This window comes from Hyperolius riggenbachi, chromosome 9 (genome assembly GCF_040937935.1).
Source record: "Hyperolius riggenbachi isolate aHypRig1 chromosome 9, aHypRig1.pri, whole genome shotgun sequence".
Lineage (NCBI taxonomy): Eukaryota > Metazoa > Chordata > Amphibia > Anura > Hyperoliidae > Hyperolius > Hyperolius riggenbachi.
Genome location: NC_090654.1, coordinates 251,205,749 through 251,223,424, shown reverse-complemented (window position 1 = coordinate 251,223,424; position 17,676 = coordinate 251,205,749). Strand labels below are relative to the sequence as shown.

At 45.5% G+C, this 17,676-nt stretch overlaps 1 protein-coding gene across 1 annotated transcript in view; it reads right to left on the bottom strand.

The window, feature by feature from the left end:
* The window catches only part of MIDEAS (mitotic deacetylase associated SANT domain protein), a 153,192-nt gene extending 135,972 nt beyond the window's left edge, over positions 1-17,220 (bottom strand). Inside the window, exon 1 of the mRNA XM_068254283.1 lies at positions 16,998-17,220. The gene's annotated coding sequence lies outside the window, so the exon portion shown is untranslated. The remainder of the gene's footprint in view (positions 1-16,997) is intronic.
* Between the last annotated feature and the right edge of the window lie 456 nt (positions 17,221-17,676).

The window sequence follows — 17,676 nt, the reverse complement described above, 5'->3', positions numbered from 1 at the left end:
AGTGACCAAATGTGCAAAGTTTGAGAACCCTACCATTATTGTAAGAATGGCAGCAGTTTACATTTTCCCAGTGAAATTTGTATTCATCTCCACCCAATTTTTGGTTATGGGGATAAAAAGTATCCTATATGTTATTCCAGGTAATTACTAACCAGAAAGCTCATGGTGACCCAGAACTCATTGGAATGTGTAATGTATTATGTGTGTGCCAAATTTCATTCAGATCCGCTCAGCCATTGTTGCGTGATTGAGTAACATACATCCAAACTTTCACATTTATAATATTGTTGAGGATGTTATCCTTTCAGTCATATCAGACTCTTGGCGATTCTATGGGTTATAATATTATATTGCAGTGGGATGCGAAAGTTTGGGCAACCTTGTTAATCATCATGATTTTCCTGTATACATAGGTTGTTCTGATGATGATAAAAAAAAAAAAAAAAAAAAGTCAGTTAAATATATAATATAGGAGACACACAGTGGTATTTGAGAAATGAAATGAATTGAAGTTTGGGGATGATCGCCACCGCTTACTGCTACCCGCTGCCTAACAGCTTCAGCTTTGTCACTGATTCCTGGACATTGGTGTCCAGAATCTGCTGATACTCAGTGGAATCCATGCATCCCTCAACTTTGACAAGATTCCCAGTCCCTGCACTGGCCACACAGCATGATGGAACCACCACTATATTTTACTGTAGGTAGCAGGTGTTTTTCTTGGAATGCTGTGCTTATTCCAAAATGAAGCTGGCTTGTCCAAATGTGCTTTAGCATACCTCAAGTGGCTCAGTTTGTGCTGTGGGCAGAGAAAAGGCTTTCTCTGCATCACTCTGGCATACAGCATTTCCTTGTGTAAAGTGTGCCAAATGGTTGAATGATGCACCGTGACTCCATCTGCAGCAAGATGATGTTGTAGGTCTTTGGTGCTGGTCTGTGGGTTGACTGACTTCTCACCATTCGTCGCTTCTGTTTATCTGAGATTTTTCTTGGTCTGCCACTTTGAGCCTTAACTTCAACTGAGCCTGTGGTCCATTTCCTCAATATATTCCTAACTGTGGAAACAGACAGCTGAGATCTGAGACAGCTTTCTGTATCCTTCCCCTAAAACACGTGTCGAACTCCAGGCCTGGAGGGCCAGATCCATGCCAGTGTTTAGGATGGACTGAGAAAGAAAGGAATGTGTTCTACCTAATGGACCACACCTTTCCTGATACAGACCCATCAATTCATTTGAGCTGTATCAAAAATGTGTGAGGATCTCGACCCTCGTAGGACCGGCTTGACATACCTGCATCTAAAACGTGATGGTGAACAGTCTGACTTCAGGTCATTTGAGAGTTGTTTTGAGACCATGTTGCTACTCTTTAGAGAAAATTAAAAGGAGGAGGAGGGAAACTTACAATTTACCCCCCTTAAATACTCTCTCATAATTGGATTCACCTGTGTATGTAGGTCAGGGGTCACTGAGCTTATGAAGCTAATTTGAGTTCCAATAATTAGTTTTAAAGGTTTTGGAATCAACAAAATGACAACAGTGCCCACATTTATGCACCTGCCTAATTTTATTCGAACAATTATTGTGCACTTTCTGTAAATCTAATAAACTTCATTTCACTTCTCAAATATCACTGTGTGCGTCTCTTATATGATATATTGAACTGACATTTTTTATCTCAATCAACGATTTATACCGGAAAATCATGACGATTAACAAGGTTGCCCAAACTTTCGCATCTCACTGCATATTATATGGGTTTATAATATTAATGAGATTTAAATGAGAGGAATTGGTGGCATCATTAATTGAGGAGTCAGATGATTTTTGTACCAACTCAACAGCCCTGGAGGAAATCCACATATGGTCAAACATGGTCATTAAATCCAGAGCAGATTACGGTATTTGCAGGGGAGCTCATGTTGTTCGATGATCCCAGGAGAACCTCAGTAAATGAGATAATTCTAGCGATGTTTAGTGACTAAGCTAATTCTCCTCTCCTCAGCGCCCCCAAATTCTCCCCCAGAGACTGAAGGCTGCTGCTCCATGAATAGATCTACTATCCCCATCCACAATAAACAAAGCCATGAGGATTATGAAGTGGGTATGAAGGATTAGAGGCTCTCAGAGTGACTACGGGAAGAGGCCCCGTCCAGGTTTCCATTGCCGGAAACTCCCTTCAAATAACAAAACTGAACGCAATAGGTGAACTAGGAAAATAATGCAAAAATCTGCCCTAATGCTATAAAACAGGAATCAGTGGTGCACAAGTTTTTCTAATTTAGTGTTATTAAAAATAATATTTTCACTTGAAATCAAAGCCAAATACGAGTTTCCAAAATTGACAGCAAAGCCAAGTTGTATTACTGGTGCAGCGCCACCTGATGGTGGAAGTCTCTTCCATCACCCTTCTTCCACCACTGGGCGGAGCTGCAATGCTGACACCATCCCATGAGTTACGATCACTTCATATCATGTGATCGGAACTCCGAAGAGGCTGCCAGGAGTACCGCCGGTGGATGAAAAAGAGAAGCCGATCCAGCCTGCAGCAAGGCTGTCAAGCTACATACACTTTATACTAAACTCAGCCAAGGTGGCCATTCGAGGGCTAATCTAGCTTGTTTATAGCACTTCATAGAAAGTTTGCAATGGTCACTGATTAGTGAATTGTAAGGGCTCACACCAAAAATCGCTAAGCATAATTACAAACGCTTTAGGGCCCTTTTCCACTAGCGTGTTTGCGCTAGCGGAATCGCAAAATCGCAAACCGCTAGCGATTTTACAATCGCTAGGGTTTGCTAAATAACATAGGAATCGCGGTAGAGTATTTCCACTACCGCGATTCGTTTTTGCCTGAAACGCGAACGCGGTGCGGAGCGATATTTGCCGCGATTTTGCTATGCAGTGCATAGCATAGCAAAATCGCGGCCGCAAACGTCGGGAAATCGCCGGTAATTTATTACCTTTTGCGATTCAGCAGTCGCTAGCGTTCAGCGTGAACGCTAGCGATTGCTAGTGGAAAAGGGCCTTAGTGTTTTTTTTTAATAGCATTTTGCACTAGCGGTTCCTGGCATGTGCCTAGCCCATACAAACACATTAGCCTGTCGCTTTTTGAAACACTTGCGCTTTTAGAAGCGCTCTTGGTGTGAACCAGCCCCAAGGCTTCCTTTTCACTGCAAATCGCAATGCGATTCCGATGCCATTTTCACCAAACGCTAGGAGCACAAGGAGAAAAAAAAAAAAAAGTGGTACGCAAGACTTCTTAAAATCACATCAAAATCACCGCCTGTCAGCATTAGGCCCCTTTTCCACAGGAAGCTAAAATGTGGTTAATTTACTGCCTGTCACCAGTTCCCATTCAGTAGCCAGGTGCTTGCTAATGCTTGGCACAGGCATTGAAAGGGTGGTGTAATGGATAGCGGAGATGCCGCCGCGGAGACAACCGGCATGGCGGCTATCTCCGCGTATCAGCCGGCGGCTTCGGCCGCGCAGTTACATGCTGGTGCTCTGCCTGGTCCTTCTATTGCACATAGATTGAGGGCTAGGCGCGCGCGCCAGGCGACAGGACCTTTATGCAAATAGAAGGGGAGTCAGCTGATCTGCCAGGTCAGCTGACTCCAAACGCTATCTCGGATTGGCTGAGTGACAGGGGCGGCGCTGCGGAGCTGCTATGTATATATAGTGGTAGTCTGTCAGTTGCTCCGTGTCTGCTGTTGCGAATGCTAACGTGTGAGCGCTCAGACCTAGTCAGATCCCAAAGTGTGCTAGAACCAGCTGGAGCAGGGGATCCACACTTAGCCAGATTATGTTGATAGCTTAAAGTACTAATTCATTGTATTATCTGTTATGACCTTCTGCTTCCATTGACTATTCTCCTGCTTACTGACTCTGTACCTCTGCTCATCTGATTCATGTTGCCGACCCTACCTGAACCTAACACTGAATCAGTCTTCTGTCTTTGTACCTTATCTGTCCGTACGTTGCCTACTCTGCTTGTCTGACCTTTCTTGCCTCACCAGTGGGCCTAGCCACTGGCGAAGGATCTGTGGCATTTCACCTGCTCCTCAGGTGAAGCCCAACTGCAGCACTGTCTGTAACACCTGCTCCTCAGGTGTCCACTGGCTGCAGTATTGTCTGAATCACCCGCTCCTCGGGAGACTTCCTATTCCTCATTACTGTTGCACCAAACACTATCTCACATTGGTAGTCCTGTGTCTGGCTATACCAGCATTATTGGTGATTCTGCAGATCACCACATAATCAGGTATAGCATCTGTATTATTGGTGATACTGCAGATCACCAATAATCAGAAAATCTGTTTAGCTGACACCAATCGTTACAGGTGGCCACTGTATAGCAACATTTGCCGCTTCATAACACCAATGCATGTCAAGTAACACACGTTGTGTTATAAAGGCTGCAATTTGGCTGCATGAAATTGCTCATGAACGGCAACCGTGGCCAGAAGGCTGAACTGCCTTACAAGGACGCAGCTCAGCTATCCATGGAAAATGGCTTTAACCCCTTCCCGCCTAACGCTAAAAGGCGTCAAGAGCGGTGGGTGGAGATTAGCGGGGATCACTGGCACGGGTGCATCCTCGCCTTCGTTACGGTAAAAAAAATCTGCTAGCTGCGATCGCGGCTGGCAGTTTGAAAACAAAAACAAAAAACAAAAACCAGCCCTTAGTTGTACAGCGCTGTGATCTACTACAGCACTGTACGGGAAACAGACGATGTAAGCCTGTCGTCCTCAAGTGGTATACCAGAACCTGAGGTGGTAAAATAACATAAAAAAAAAAAAAAAAAACCACACTAGATGACCCGGGAGGCTAGCCAGATCGGGTAGCATACATTACCGCTGCTTCACACAATCTCCAGGTCTCAGTTTGTTTACAAGAAAAACAAAAAAAGGCCGCGACACCAGGGTCAGGACACTGCAAGCTCTGCAAGTCTTATCACAGGAGAGAAGTGCAGGGAGGCAGGGAATGGGCGGAGGAAAGGCAGTGTAGGACCAATGACAGCTGGGGAAGAAGCGTTTTGCAGGAGTGCTTCTCCTGCAAGGGATGGCCCTTGCCCGTTAGCTGCTGACCAGCTGCTTGTCAGCAGTTTCTGGGGGGGGGGGGGGGGGGTGACAGCACAGTGCAGGAGGGGCAGAGAGCAGAGCGAGGGTACACAGTGGCATATCATGGAGGAGGGAACATGCAAATGTTGTTTTGGGTGCACGTGACGTTAGAGATGACAGGCTCTTATTGTATATGTTACGGCCAGAACCCGAAGTCTGGCCACTTCGGGTTCTGGCCGGTCAAAACGCGAAGTGCCCGGCTGCTGCGGCCAATGTACAAAATGCTCCTCCATGTCGGACTTTGGCCGGCCAGAACGCATTCTAACTACATGTGGCCGGCCAAGTCCCGAAGCTCACCTAAGTACTGCTGTGCCGCTGTCCCCCGCTCTGAGTTCAGTCCCGCTGTCCGCCGCTCCATGTCCCACTGTCCCCCGCTGATGTCCCGCTGGCCCCTGTTCTCTGTTCGAGGACCTTCTGTGAGGACCCAGGGCTGCCTATATGCTGCCGGTGTTCCGACGTGATACCGGCTGCAGCTCATTTCACCGCCGCCTTCCTTCCCCAACTTGTCCCTGCGGTGTCCCTGCTGCCGCCTTGGCGTATTCCTCCTCACACCTCTCCTCTCCTGCAGGGACCCGGGGCTGGCCTGTATGCTGCCGGCTGCAGCTGATACCACCTCCGCCCTCAGCTCTCCACGCTGAATTCTTGCACAAGGTAAAAGGAAAACAGAGAGAAGCACCCTGTATGTATTTAGCCTGTCTGATTCCCCCTCCTCTGTCACTAATCATAAGCCCCCCAACAAAGCTCCCGCAGCCATGCACAGCCCCCCAGCAAAGCACCCGCAGCCATACACAGCCCCCCAGCAAAGCACCCGCAGCCATGCACAGCCCCCCAGCAAAGCACCGCAGCCATGCACAGCCCCCCAGCAAAGCACCCACCACAGCCATGCACAGCCCCCCAGCAAAGCATCCGCAGCCATGCACAGCCCCCCAGCAAACTACCCACAGCCATGCAAAGTGCCCAGCAAAGCAAAGCACCCAGAAAAGCCCCCCAGCCATGCAAAGCACTCCCCAGCCATGCATCCCCCCTCATCTGTGACTAATCACCACTGTAATTTGATCTGTACCCTGTGTCACCTGACTGCCACAGCAGAGAAGCTAATTTAAAAGCACAGTATGTTAACAATATGACTGCTCCAAAGAAAGCAGGATGTAGACGCACTGCAAATTTATTGCAGGATTTGTATCAGCTGTAACTAAGAAATGCTTTTCTTTAAAAAAAGATTATGCTGTATCTGTAACTAAGAAATGCTTTTCTTTAAAAAAAAATATTATTATGCTGTATCTTTCAGAGCACAGAGGAAGTTCTGAGTGCCATTCATGGTGCTGGACAGGACCCGGGATGTTCTGGGATTTGTGCGTTTTGGACTTTGGCCGACTGGCTTTAGCCGTTTCTAGAACTGGCTGGCCAATGTCAGAAATTCCCGGCATTTTGGACTTTGGCCGACGTCAAATCGGCCAGTTCTAGAAACGGCCGGCCAATTCTAGAATTGGCCAATTTCTGGTTTTGGCCATAACATATACACAGAATGTGCAATGCATGGACTTTCATTTTCCAAATTACGCACAGAATGGGGAACAAAATAGAATGTTTACTGGGGACTTTCAGAGGAGCAGCAAGGCCTTTCACTTAATCACGCCCTGGTATGAAATAACTATTTACTAAGTTTTGCACTGGCTATGTGTCATTTATACAGAAAGTCAGCGATATCATGACCTGTGCTATCACAATATAGGTACGTCAAACATCCAAACATGTACCAACTGTGTAATGACATCCAAAGCTGAGCTAAAGTCATGAGATAAACAGCAGTGTTCTCCCATAGAAATTTTTTCCAGCCGGGTGGCATGAACAAGTAGCCGGGTGGGGCGAGATGAGAGAATGCAGGGTCAGCGCTTCTCTGCATAAGGCCTCCTTTTCCACGGACTGTTGAGCTGTTTGCTCAGCAAGCAGTTACCAGGCAGAAGTAAGCAGTTGAGAGAGTTTGAGAGGCATTTCAATGCCTATCAACAGAACGTGGAAAGGAGGCCTACGGATGTTCAATGGTATACAGTGGTGTGAAAAACTATTTGCCCCCTTCCTGATTTCTTATTCTTTTGCATGTTTGTCACACTTAAATGTTTCTGCTCATCAAAAAACGTTAACCATTAGTCAAACATAATTGAACACAAAATGCAGTTTTAAATGACGGTTTTTATTATTTAGTGAGAAAAAAAAAACCCTCAAAATCTACATGGCCCTGTGTGAAAAAGAAATTGCCCCCTGAACCTAATAACTGGTTGGGCCACCCTTAGCAGCAATAACTGCGATCAAGTGTTTGCGATAACTTGCAACGAGTCTTTTACAGCGCTCTGGAGGAATTTTGGCCCACTCATCTTTGCAGAATTGTTGTAATTCAGCTTTATTTGAGGGTTTTCTAGCATGAACCACCTTTTTAAGGTCATGCCACAACATCTCAATAGGATTCAGGTCAGGACTTTGACTAGGCCACTCCAAAGTCTTAATTTTTTGTTTTTCTTCAGCCATTCAGAGGTGGATTTGCTGGTGTGTTTTGGGACATTGTCCTGCTGCAGCACCCAAGATCGCTTCAGCTTGAGTTTACTTTACAAACAGATGGCCTGACATTCTCCTTCAGAATTTTTTGGTAGACAGCAGAATTCATGGTTCTATCTATCACAGCAAGCCTTCCAGGTCCTGAAGCAACAAAACAACCCCAGACCATCACACTACCACCACCATATTTTACTGTTGGTATGATGTTCTTTTGCTGAAATGCTGTGTTACTTCTACGCCAGATGTAACGGGACACGCACCTTCCGTCTCGTCGGTCCACAAGGTATTTTCCCAAAAGTCTTGGCAATCATTGAGATGTTTTTTAGCAAAATTGAGACGAGCCTTAAAGGAGAACTGTAGTGAGAGGGATATGGAGGCTGCCATATTTATTTCCTTTTAAGCAATACCAGTTGCCTGGCAGCCCTGATGGTCTATTTGCCTAAAGAAGTGTCTGAATCACACCAGAAACAAGCATGCAGCTAATCTTGTCATATCTGTCTAAATTTGTCAGAAACACCTGATCTGCTGCAAGCTTGTTTAGGGCCTATGGCTGAAAGTATTAAGGGGCATACAGACATGCGACTAAAGTCGTTGGTAACGAACGACTAACGATCGTTTATAACGACGATCGTTACAAAATAACCGCTAACGATCATTAAGGGTAACGATCAGCGACTGAAGTCGTTGCAAACTGGAAATCCGTCCTGGCGGATTTTTTGTAACGACGATCGTTAGCAAAAGTACGTGTGTATGCTGATCGTTACAAAAACGATCGTTCGTTAAGTACCGTACATGCGCAGACAGAGAGAGAGAGACAGAGAGATGTATATAGATATATGTATATAGATATATATATATATGTATATATAGATGTAGATAGATGTATAGAGATATATAGATATATGTTGACATAGATAGAGATATATCTATCTATATCTCTCTCTCCCTGTGTATATATATATATATATATATATATATATATATATATATATCTGTACGCAACTTCCTCTTTCCTACTGGCCATTAACAATGACGTTCGTTCCGGGTTCATTGATCTGAATAACGTTTAGCATACTAGATGCGCTGCATCATACGTTCGTCACTTCCGCATCGTTCGTTCGGAAACGATCTGATCGTTTCCCACTTTCAACACCTCTTTACTAACGACCTTTTCATTTCTCTCCTTAATTGATCGTTCGTCGTTGCTTACGAACGATCGTTATCGCATGTCTGTACGTAGCTTTAGAGGCAGAGGATTAGCTGAATAGCCAGGCAACTGGTATTGCTTAAAAGGAAATAAATATGGCAGCCTCCATATACCTCTCACTACAGTTCTCAATGTTCTTTTTGCATAAAAGTGGTTTGCGCCTTGGATATCTGCCATGCAGGCCGTTTTTGCACAGTCTCTTTCTTATGCTTCATACACACTTGAGATAAAAGTCTTTGGAAAATGCAAGATCACAGACCAATTTTACCCCCTTCCATGTAGTATGAGAGCCATACTCTACACAGTCTTTTCTATGGAGCTGAACTCCCCATCAGATAAAATCTTTGCAAGATGCTGCACACAAAGATGCCCGTACACACTCAAAAGATCATTATCTGCAAAAGATCTGTTCCTGCAAAAAATCCATTCCTGCAAAATGCATTCATAGTCTGAGATCTGCAGATCCTCATACACACCTGGTTTAACAGACTTCATCTGCATATCTGGCAATCATCTGCAGATCTGAAAATCCATCCTGGTGGATCTGATCTGCAGATGATTGTCTGTTAAACCAGGTGTGTATGAGGATGTGCAGATCTCAGACTATGAATGCATTTTGCAGGAATGGATTTTTTGCAGGAACAGATCTTTTGCAGATACTGATCTTTTGAGTGTGTACGGGCATCTTGCAAAGATTTTATCTGATGGGGAGTGCAGCTCCATAGAATAGACTGTGTAGGTATGGCTCTCATACTACATGGAAGGGGGTAAGATTGGTCTGTGATCTTGCATTTTCCAAAGACTTTTATCTCAAGTGTGTATGAAGCATTATGGTGGAGTCATGAACACTGACCTTAATTGAGGCAAGTGAGGCCTGCAGTTCTTTAGATGTTGTCCTGGGGTCTTTTGTGGCCTCTCGGATGAGTTTTCTCTGCGCTCTTGGGGTAATTTTGGTCGGCCGGCCACTCCTGGGAAGGTTCATCACTGTGCCATGTTTTGCCATTTGTGGATAATGGCTCTCACTGTGGTTCGCTGGAGTCCCAAAGCTTTAGAAATGGCTTTATAACCTTTACCAGACTGATAGATTTCAATTACTTTTGTTCTCATGTGTTCCTGAATTTCTTTGGGGCACAGACTAACCAGCAAGCTCATGGTGACCCAGAACTCATTGGAGTGTGTAAGGGACTACAATGGTCCTAAAAGCCCCCTTACTAAAATGCTAAGAAAAACAAAAGTTTGCTTTCCTAAAACAGAAAGAATTTGCGATAATTCAGGTTGGAGTGAGCTTGAGATGTCTCCCAGAGCACCACTGCTGAATATATGCAAATTAACCATTGTACCCTTGGAAGCTAAACACACCTCCAGAACCGCTGGATTGCAATGATGTGTCAGCTTGTTAATATGTACAGAGCCATAATAATCCAACATGCATACAGACTGTTTCGGACTGTTTGATTCTCATCAGTGCATGGCATGGATTAATTTGGCTCTATGGAGTAGGGCTTGTGAATCCGAGAGGCACAGACTAACCAGCAAGCTCATGGTGACCCAGAACTCATTGGAGTGTGTAAGGGACTACAATGGTCCTAAAAGCCCCCTTACTAATAGTTAATTTGCATATATTCAGCAGTGTTGCTCTGGGAGACATCTCAAGCTCACTCCAACCTGAATTATCGCAAATTCTTTCTGTTTTAGGAAAGCAAACTTTTAAATTTCTTTGGATCTTGGCATGATGTCTAGCTTTTGAGGTGCTTATGGTCTACTTCTCTGTGTCAGATAGCTCATATTTAAGTGATTTCTTGATTGAAACAGGTGTGGCAATAATCAGGCCTGGGGGTTACTACAGAAATTGAACTCAGGTGTGATAAACCACAGTTAAGTTATTTTTTAACAAGGGGGCAATCACTTTTTCACACAGGGCCATGTAGGTTGTGAGTTTTTTTTCTCACTAAATAATAAAAACCATCATTTAAAACTGCATTTTGTGTTCAATTATGTTATCTTTGACTAATAGTTAACGGTCTTTGATGAGCAGAAACATTTAAGTGTGACAAACATGCAAAAGAATGAAGGTGCGTACACACATGCGACTATAGTCGTTTGTAACGATCGTTCCCCGATCTTTACCAACGACGATCGTTACAAAAAACGAACCACCGACTATTAAGGCAAACGACGAACGAGCCAAATCGCTACAAAAGAAAGTTCTGTCTCGGCGGATTTTAACCAACGACGATCGTTTGCAAAAGTAGTACATCGTTGGAAACGGTCGTTCGTACTAGGCTTGACATGCGCATTTCCCAATTTCTCCGTGAAACTTCTCATTTTTATGCGCAGGCGCAATAGTTGCTTTACGTGATGTAACGTTTGTTCTAACGATCAGATCGTTACACACCTTTTAAAACTAACTTTACTTAGGTCGTTCTTTCATCAATTAAAAGTTTGTTCGTCGTCCTCAACGAACGATCATTGTCGCATGTGTGTACGTAGCATTAGAAATCAGGAAGGGGGCAAATAGTTTTTCACACCACTGTACATACAATGCTGGGCTGGTGCACACCAAGAGCTAGCGCTTTGAAAACCACTTGGCTAATGTATTTGAATGAGACGGAGCACACCAGAGCAATGTGGTTTTTTTTTCCAAACGCAAAAGCGTGTCCTGCAGCATTACTGAGGCGAGTCAGCTTCAATGTTAAGTGGAAACGTGGAAAATTGCTCTAAAAAGCACTTGAATAGAGCAATATTGCAAGAGTTTTTTTTTTCTTTTTTTAACAAAAGCTGTACACTTCCAGCTCTACTGTGCAAAAAATAAAATTGCTATACCAAAATGCTCCAAAAAATGCTAGGCATAAATACCTAGGCACATGCCTAGAATCGCTTAGAAAAATCACTTGTAAAAGCGCTGAGCGTTTGCGATTACGCTAGCGATTTTAGGTGTAGCCTCAAACTTCACCAATCAAATCTTGCCAAGGTAAGACCTCTTTTCCACGAACTGTTGAGCTGTGTGCTCAGCAAGCAGTTGCCAGGCAGCGACAAGCAGTTGCCAGGCAGCAGTGAGCAGTTGTGAGAGGCATTTCACTGCCTAGAAACAGTTCGTGGAAAAGAGGCCTGAAATAGGTGCATGTTGAAGCTGCATATATTTGCATAATCCTGCATCAATTTAGATGAATTTGCATCTCATTGACCATCCCCAATTGGAACTAGTGCAACTTCAGGCTGCACTAAAGAAAAAAAAATGGTTAATAAGATGCACATTACATTCTCTACCAGCAGTCTCTGGCCTCTTTTCCACGAACTGTTGATAGGCAGTGAAATGCCTCTCAAACTCTCATAACTGCTCACTACTGCCTGGTAACTGCTTGTTCCTGCATGATAACTGCTTACTGCTGCCTGGTAACTGCTTGCTGAGCACACAGCTCAACAGTTCATGGAAAAGAGGCCTTAGGCCTCTTTTCCACAAACTGTTTCTAGGCAGTGAAATGCCTCTCAAACTCTCACTGCTGCCTGGCAACTTCTTGCTGAGCACACGGCTCAACAGTTCGTGGAAAAGAGGCCTTAAAGGGATACTGTAGGGGGGGGGTCAGGGGAAAATGGGTTGAACTTACCCGGGGCTTCTAACGGTCCCCCGCAGACATCCTGTGTTGGCGCAGCCACTCACCGATGCTCCGGGCCCGCCTCCGGTTCACTTCTGGGATTTCAGACTTTAGTCTGAAAACCACTGCGCCTGCGTTGCCATGTCCTCGATCCCGCTGATGTCATCAAGAGCGCACAGCGCAGGCCCAGTATGGTCTGTGTCTGCGCAGTACACTCCTAGTGACATCAGCGGGAGCGAGGACACGGGCTTGCAGGCGCAGTGGTTTTCTGACTTTAAAGTCAGAAATTCCAGAAGTGAACTGGAGGCGGGGCCGGAGCATCGGTGAGTGGCTGCGCCAACACAGGATGTCTGCGGGGGACCATTAGAAACCCTGGGTAAGTTCAGCTCAATTTCCCCTGACCACCCTACAGTATCCCTTTAAGAACCAGAAAATGCTGGTCCCAAAAAACGGAGCTTACCAATGAATCTCCGTACGCACCCGCCACTCTCGCAGGGTCAGGAGCCAATGAAAAAAAAAAATCAGCTCATGACGGGCTAACAGAGCTCTGCCGTCATAACGAGGGCAGAGCAGAGGAATGCAGCCAGGGAGAGATTGGCGGGCCCACGCAGTACAGTAATTGAAATCTACCCCCTGGCAGGAACAAACAGCCACAAACAGGGAATAGATTTCAATTATCACGATCCGGAAGTGGTTAACCATGTTCAATAAACACGCTTTTCTAAAGCATCCTTTCCACGGACTGCTGATAGGCAGTGAAATGCCTCTCAAACTCTCTCAACTACCCACTGCTGCCTAGTAACTGCTTGTTGCAGCATGATAACTGCTTACTTCTGCCTGGTAACTGCTTGCTGAGCACACAGCTCAACAGTTTGTGAAGAGGCCTAACTTTCCTACGGACTGTTGATAGGCAATGAAAAGCCTCCCAAACTCTTAACTGCTTGCTGCTGCCTGGTAACTGCTTGTTGAGCTCACAGCTCAACAGTCCATGGAAATGAGCCTGAAGCTATGACTAGAGATGGTCAATGCGAAGCAAAACATTCCAAGTTGATGCAGGTTTATGCAAATTCTGTATGCAAGTAAGGCCTCTCTTCCACGGACTGTTGAACTGTCTGCTCAGGGCACTCACACCAGAGTCAGTTTTCTGCGGTTTACTGCAAAGTCGAAACTACTTTGCGTTAACCAAGGTAAACTGAAAGTTCGTAGACTTTCATTTTACCTTTCACATCCGACGCTGCGTTTTGGTGCATTGCGGTTGGACGCACCCGGGAGCTTTTAACCCCCATGGCGTTCTGATTCTTGCCGGATTTTAGGATCTAAAAGCGGTGCAATTTTTTTGCACCCTTGCAGACCCTAAAACCTGGGAAAAAAATCATGCTGCCAGGGAAATCTGCAGCAGTTCTTCATCACTCACCTTCCTGGCTCCAGCTCTGCAGATAGACCTCCATCCTCCAGGTGGCGCTGCAACTCTAAAGTGAAACGGCCGGCTGTTGTCATGACGGCGGCCGGCGATCTCACCAGTAGGAAGCAGAGCCCCAGAGGAGAGGAAGAAGAATGCCAGCCAATGTCGGGATCCCCGGGAGGTATGTAGAAACACTCCAGCTGCGCGCATTGCTCTACATGCAGCCTCCGGCGGAGCAGTGCTTTTCAGCGCTGCTAGATTTGGGCGCAGCCAGCGCCGCCATAGACTGTAATGGGAATCAGTCTATAGCGGCGCTCAGTGAGGAAGGTCGGCTCCGTCAGAAGACGGAGCCGAAGTTGCTTAAAAAACACAATAATTCGGCCTCCAGCAATCGCTGGAAGCCGAATTATTTCATTCCCCCACTATCCATGTCGGCCTGGAGGGGGAATAGTAATTAAAACGCCCCGGACTTGTGCAGAAGCAGGACCAGCCATTTAACAGCTGGATCCTGCGCCCAAGTCTACCAGCGCCGTATTCAAATGTACGCGCCTCCAGCGGCTACCTAGAGCAGAGGTGGGGATTACCGCTCTTAGGCCTCTTTGCCACGAGCTGTGTGCTCAGCAAGCAGTTACCAGGCAGCAACAAGCAGTAACCAGCGGAGCAGTGCTTTTCAGCGCTGTTAGATTTGGGCGCAGCCAGCGCCGCCATAGACTATAAAGGGATTCAGTCTATAGCGGCGCTCAGTGAGTAACATCGGCGCCGTCAGAAGACGGAGCCGAGGTTGCTTAAAAATCATAATTCGGCTTCCAGCAATCGCTGGAAGCCGAATTATTTCATTCCCCCACCATCCATGGCTTTCCTGGAGGGGGAATAGTAATTAAATCGGCCCGGACTTGTGCAGAAGCAGGACCAGCCATTTAACAGCTGGAACCAACAGTCCCTGGAAAAGAGGCCTAAATCTGAACACAACAGTTGCATAATTGCCCATCAACTCAATTATTTGCACCTTATTGGTCAATGAATTAAGTTCCAGTTAATGCAAATACAGCACCTGCTGCAGATAACTAGTCCATTAACAAGCTGCATAAAATTTGCATCAACTGGAAATTATTAGCAGAGACAGTGAATGAAATTCAAATAATTCTGAGTTCATTCAGATTTTATGCAGCTTGCAAACAAAGTTGACTGAAGCCACTGGACTTGATTGGTCCATTTTTAAAGCTGCATAAATTTGAATGTAAATTAACAACAAATCTGCATCAACTCACGCATTTGCATCTCACAGACCATGCCTTATGCTTCATACACACTTGAGATAAGTCTTTGGAAAATGAAAGATCACAGACCAATTTTACCCCCTTCCATGTAGTATGAGAGCCATACTCTACACAGTCTATTCTATGGAGCTGCACTCCCCATCAGATAAAATCTTTGCAAGATGCTACACACAGATGCTGTACACATTCAAAAGATCATTATCTGCAAAAGATCTGTTCCTGCAAAATATCAGTTCCTGCAAAATCTTGCAAAGATTTCTGTCTGATGGGGAGTGCAGCTCCATAGAATAGACTGTGTAGAGTATGGCTCTCATACTACATGGAATGGGGTAAAATTGGTCTGTGATCTTGCCTTTTCCAAAGACTTTTATCTCAAGTGTGTATGAAGCATTATTTGTATTAGTCCAGTTCCAAGCTGAACTTCCCATCAGACAGAAATGTATGCAAGATGCTGCACACAAAGATGCTGTAGACATGCAACAGATCAGTATCTGCAAAATGCATTCATAGTCTATGGTATCTGCAGATCCTCATACACACCTTGTTTAACCTCCCTGCCAGTAAGTCGGTGCTGAGCACGGGCAGCTCCGCGCCGATTGTCCGCCGCGCCCCCCCCCCCCCCCCATGCGCTGCCTGGCCAAATAGTGCCAGGCAGCGCTGAGGGGTAGATCAGGACTCCCAATGACGTCACGATGTCGTCGACGCCATGGCGACGGGGCAAGCCCTCCAGGAAATCCCGTTCTTTGATCGGAGATCGCCGGAGGAGATCGAAGAGGGTGGGGGGATGCCGCTGCACAGCGGGTATCATGTAGCGAGCCCTGGGCTCGCTACATAATTTGAAAAAAAAAATATTTTTTTTAAAACTGCTCTGCTTTAATAGACCACCAGGAGGGTTAACAGACATTCATCTGCAGATCAGATCCACCAGGATGGATTTTCAGGATTCTGCAGATGATTGTCTGATCTGCAGATGAATGTCTGTTAAACCAGGTGTGTATGAGGATCTGCAGATATCATAGACTAGGAATGCATTTTGCTGGAACGGATCTTTGTCAGGAACAGATCTTTGTCAGATACTGATCTTTTGTGTCTGTACAGCATATCTGTGTGTGCAGCATCTTGCAAAGATTTTTTTCTGATGGGGAGTTCAGCTCCATAGAATAGACTGTGTAGAGTATGGCTCTCATACTACATGAAGGGTGGTAAGATTGGTCTGTGATCTTTCATTCTCCAAAGACTATAGTCTGATGTGTGTATGAGCCTTTAGACAGCAGTCCAGATACAGATCTCACTCAGTTGATGTAAAAAGCCAGATAGGTCATGGCTATGAGTGGGTGCACATGGTACAGTAAGGCCTCATTTATGCAGTGCAGGTACATTTCCACCACAATGCATGGCATGTGCTGCCAATCCCATTCCTGACAATGATTGGGCTGCATTTGGACAAAAATGCATGCAACAGTGCGATACAACACACAAGGTAAAGACATCTAAAAATATCCTTACAGGTCCATCAAACTCATTTTCTCCCATAGGAACTTGAAGAGCTGCACCAGCACTCCGCACAGTGCAGGACTCATCCAATCTGACTCAGCCCGACTAGATATACTGAACAAAAGTGAAATCAAAACTTCATAGCACAATTCCAGGCCCCATACAGGGGGCACATTTCCTAAAATCACAACGTTTTCAGCTGATGCAGTTTTCCATGAAGTCCAGCTCCCTGGAAAACTGCCCCACTTTCCGTGAATCAAGTATTGTAGTGTTTATGGTACACCTGGTATTACACGGTGCATCATCTGCTATTTAGTGTAAACAGTAGAGTGACAATGAGGAATCATACAGACCGTGAGCTGCAGGCAGAGTCCCATGCTGCAGAGATTGCGGGGGCCTCCTCCTCCTCCACCCGGGACCACCAGCTGCCGCTGTCACTTGCACAGCCTGGGATAGGGTAGCCGCTGTCACTTTCAGCCTGGGATAGAGTAATGCCAGCAGGTATACGGTGTATGTAGTGCAACTCCGCAAGGATCAGGGTCCACACCCTGTGCAGCCTCTCCAGCAGGTCAACAACTCCTAGTCCATAAAAAAAAACTTGTTTTCTGTGTTGACTAAACTCCATAAAGTCGTCACTTCCTCGCACTTGCGCTCTCTGCCTCCCTCCAGTGGTGAAGTGAAGGAATGCGAGCTGCACGCCTGGAATCTGCAGGCTGAGCAGTCACTCACTGCTGCCTCTGCTTATTACTATGGGGTCACTGCAGGGCAAGCTGGATGCCACCACACAGCACTGGCAGAATTTCTCCAGAAGTGCCCATTGATGATACCATTGTTTTCCTTAGATCTTTCAATGCACTTTTTAATGATGGAATTCTACAGAAAACTGTGCAGTGCTTTGCGAAAATCGGAATAAAGGGGGCCACACACCATACCATTTTTTAAATATCTGTTCAATTTAAGAATTGCAATCATTTTTATTCTGAGTGATTGTAACATTTCAAAAATATAATCAATGTACCGCACACATATGTT